This window comes from Notolepis coatsorum, assembly GCF_963971535.1.
Source record: "Notolepis coatsorum genome assembly, chromosome: 7".
NCBI lineage: Eukaryota > Metazoa > Chordata > Actinopteri > Aulopiformes > Paralepididae > Notolepis > Notolepis coatsorum.
Window position 1 is genome coordinate 106,864,406 of NC_140171.1, and position 4,637 is coordinate 106,869,042.

Consider the following 4,637-nt stretch of genomic DNA (forward strand, 5'->3'; position numbering starts at 1 on the left):
GTTCAGACGCTTGGCCGTTGAGACGTAGGCGAGGTTCTTGTGGTCCGTCCAAACCAGGAAGGGGACCTCCGATCCCTCCAGCCAGTGCCTCCATTCCTCCAGGGCTAGCTTGACCGCCAGGAGCTCCAGGTTCCCGATGTCGTAGTTGACCTCGGCTGGGGTTAGGCGGCGTGAGAAAAAGGCGCAGGGGTGCAGCTTCTGGTCGGTGGCGGAGCGCTGGGAAAGAACCGCCCCTACTCCAGTGCAGGAGGCGTCCACCTCCACCACGAACTGGCGGGACGTGTCCGGCTGGACGAGGATGGGAGCGGTGGTGAAGTGCCGGCGCAGCTCGGCGAAAGCGGAGTCCACTGCGTCGGACCAGACGAAGGGCACCGAAGGCGAGGTGAGTTGGGTGAGAGGCGCCGCGACCAGGCTGTAGTCCCTGATGAAGCGCCGATAAAAGTTGGCGAATCCCAGGAAGCGTTGGAGCTGTTTAACGTTGGTGGGACGGGGCCAGTCGGACACCGCTCTGATCTTCTCGGGGTCCGCACGGATCTTGCCGCCCTCTATGATGTAGCCAAGGAAGCCGATGGAGGAGACGTGGAACTCACACTTCTCCGCCTTGACAAACAGCTTGTTCTCTAGAAGACGCTGGAGGACCCGGCGGACGTGCTGGACATGCTCCTCCATGGAGCGGGAGAAGATCAGGATGTCATCTAGGTAGACGAATACGGAGCGGTGGAGTACGTCACGGAGAACGTCATTGACGAGGGCCTGGAAGACAGCAGGGGCGTTGGTCAGACCGAAAGGCATTACCTTGTACTCGAAGTGGCCGAGTGGTGTCTTGAAGGCCGTCTTCCACTCGTCTCCTTCCCGCATGCGGACAAGGTGGTAGGCGTTCCTGAGGTCCAGTTTTGTGAAGATGGTGGCACCTTGCAGGGGCTCAAAAGCAGAGTCGATTAAAGGTAGGGGTTACGGTGTGGCGAGTAATCTGCGTGAGTAGTTTCCCGTTTAAGCCCCGGGCGTCGCGGGGTATCGGCAGGGCGTCAGTAGCGATGTTGTAACGGGAGACTACTCCGGCGTCGATGAGGTTCTCGTCGGCCCCTGAGTCAACCAGGGCAGATAACGGGAGTGTTTGGTTATTCAGACACAGCGTGGCGCGGAATAGCATGTTTGGGCCAGAGCTGGGAGCGATATCTAAACTTGAACAGACGCCCAGCGCTACTGTCGAGCCCTGTCGTTTGGGCGAAGCGAGCAAGAGGCAACCGAGTGACCCGTTTGACCGCAGTACAGGCATGCTCCAGTAGCGAGCCTGTGTCGGCGTTCGCTGGGAGGGAGACGTGAGCGGTCGAGATCCATGGGCTCGGAGGACCTATTTTCTTCGGCGCGGGCAGCGCGACGAGGCGGACCGGGTACAGGCGGACGAGTGGTGCTAGCTTTCTCTCTACGACGTTCCCGAAGACGCAGGTCCAGTTCTCTGGCCAAATGGATTAATTCGCCCAGGGAGGTGGGTCTTTCTTTGGACGCAAGCTCGTCTTTAATAGCGTCGTTCAAGCCCTGGCGAAAGGCGCCTCGCAACGGTGTGTCCCCCCAGTCGGAGCCGGCGGCGAGGATGTGGAAATCGATAGCGTATTCGCTTACGCTGCGGCTTCCCTGGCGGATAGAAAACAAGCCGGAGGCCCCCTCTGAGTCATCTGGAGGGTGGTCAAACACCTTACGCATGTCGTCGACGTATTGTGAGTACGAATTGCAGAGGAAGGAATTGTTGAAGTGGAGAGCGGTGGCCCATCTCAACGCCGCGCCTGTGAGCAGCGCCGACAGGTAAGCAGCTTTAGACCTATTGCTGTGAAACGTGTGGGGTTGTTGTTCGAACACTAACGAGCACTGGAATAAAAACGCACAGCATTTGGAGACGCTTCCGTCATAACATTCTGGTGCGGGGACAGGGGGTTCCCTATTCGGGGGGCTTGGTGCAGCGGGGGTAGCGGCTGATGAGCCCTGCTGTGCCAAGTGTGCCTCGACAAGTAGATACTGTTTTTCTCGCTCAACGGAGTCGAGGGCGAGAGCGGCCAGCTGTGCCGTGACAGCGTCTAGGGAGTGGGCGAGTTGGTCTACCCGGGCGGTCTGGCCGTTAATGATACTCACAGACTGCTTCTGAAACTTCCTCCATTCCTCGGTCTCGTGTACAGCTGGTGCTGTAATCGTGGTCGTGGTATACTGTGAGAACTGGAGTCTGGAGCACAGCCCAATTGCTGAATACACGAGAAGAGAAAGGAGCGGTTTCAAGGGTGTTTAATGGAAATTGAGCAACACAGGAATTGGGGGGAAATAGAACAGGGTTAATGTTCTGTCCTGTGGCTGCCACGGCGGCAGTGAGCGAGCAAGCGGTCCTGGTGCTTGTCGGGGGAGCTGCTGGGTGGCAGCGGGTGAATAGGCGTTCCTCTTCGGGAACAGGTGACGTCCAGACAGGGACGCTGGAGCTGCTGGGTGGCAGCGGGAGAATAGATGTTCCTCTTCGGGAACAGGTGACGTCCAGACAGGGACACTGGAGCTGCTGGGTGGCAGCGGGAGAATAGATGTTCCTCTTCGGGAACAGGTGACGTCCAGACAGGGACGGCGGTCCTTTGGGGCACAGGAGAGAAACGGGTTAGAGTAAGCCAATACACGGAGGGTATCTAGCAGTAGAGCTTGTGGCAGAGACGTCGTACCTGGGCAGTGGTAATTAATACCACGACCGCTTCTGGTCAGCGTCGAGGCGCAGATATAGTCACCTCATCAGGGGATAGGGTGCAGCTGGGGAGAGTGGGGTGCTTGCCCGTGTGTGAATTAGGGGGATGGAATACAGCTGGGTGAATGAGGGTGAAGGAAGGGGTGACTGAAGAAAGGAGAGGATGATGAGGAGTGCGCAGTGGATAGAGAGGGGGATGAAGAGGAGCGTGTGGAGGACGTGAGGGGAAAAGGAGGGGGAGTGAAGTAGGCCCGTGCTGTGATTATGACACTTTTGGATAAAAGCGCTATATAAATGCAGCCATTCACCATTTTACTATTATGCACTTTGCTACTAAGGAATCTACCTTGTCTATATTATATGCTAATATGTCTTTACTACTACATACTATACTAATATGTCTTTACTATTATGCACTCAGGTTCAACACTGTTTGACAAACAATCTTACTTAATTGCCAGAGTTGTACCCTTCCTGGTGACTTGTTGTACAGAACTTGTAAGTCACGTTGGAAGCGTTAGCTAAATGACTAAATGTAAATGTATTACAAAGACGCAAATCTCAATTCTAAGCTCAATACAAACACTCAGTTTATGCGGAGGACTGAGAAGAGGGAAGAGAGGAGGGTGGTGACCCGATACCCAGGAGGACCATCCCAGAGAGCCAGACCAGGCTTCACTCCGACCAGAACCCAATCCCGCCTATTTATAATAAAGCACAACATACTTGTGCCCTAATGATAAGGATAAGCGCTCAATGAAGAAAAGGTCATCATATTATGTGTATATGTATGTGTGTGTGTGTGGGGGGGGGGGGTTAGAGAGTAGGATACAAACTCGGGTAAGGGGTGTAGGGAGTAGGATATGAACCTGGTTTAAGGTAAGGGGTTTAGGGTAAGGGGTGTAGGGGTAGGGAATAGGATACAAACCTGGTTTAAGGTAAGGGGTGTATGGGCAGGGAATAGGATATTAACCTGGTTTAAGGTAAGGGGTTTAGGGTAAGGGGTAGGGAATAGGATACAAATCTGGTTTAGGGTAAGGGGTGTAGGGGTGGTGAATATGATACAAACCTGGTTTAGGGTAAATGGTGTAGGGGTAGGGAATAGGATACAACCCTGGTTTAGGGTAAGGGGTGTAGGGATAGGGAATAGGATACAACCCTGGTTTAGGGTAAGGGGTGTAGGGGTGGTGAATATGATACAACCCTGGTTTAGGGTAAGGGGTGTAGGGGTGGTGAATATGATACAACCCTGGTTTAGGGTAAGGGGTGTAGGGGTAGGGAATAGGATATAACCCTGGTTTAGGGTAAGGGGTGTAGGGGTAGGGAATATGATACAACCCTGGTTTAGGGTAAGGGGTGTAGGGGTAGGGAATAGGATATGAACCAGGTTTAAGGTAAGGGGTGTAGGTGGGTGAATATGATACAACCCTGGTTTAGGGTAAGGGGTGTAGGGGTAGGGAATAGGATATGAACCTGGTTTAGGGTAAGGGGTGTAGGGGTAGGGAATAGGATATGAACCTGGTTTAGGGTAAGGGGTGTAGGGGTAGGGAATAGGATATTAACCTGGTTTAAGGTAAGGGGTGTAGGGGTGGTGAATATGATACAACCCTGGTTTAGGGTAAGGGGTGTAGGTGTAGGGAATAGGATAAGAACCTGGTTTAAGGTAAGGGGTGTAGGGGTGGTGAATATGATACAACCCTGGTTTAGGGTAAGGGGTGTAGGGAATAGGATATGAACCTGGTTTAAGGTAAGGGGTTTAGGGTAAGGGGTGTAGGGGTAGTGAATAGGATACAAACGTGGTTTAATGTAAGGGGTGTAGGGGTAAGGAATAGGATATGAACCTGGTTTAAGGTAAGGGGTGTAGGGGTAGGGAATAGGATATGAACCTGGTTTAAGGTAAGGGGTGTAGGGGTAGGGAATAGGATATGAA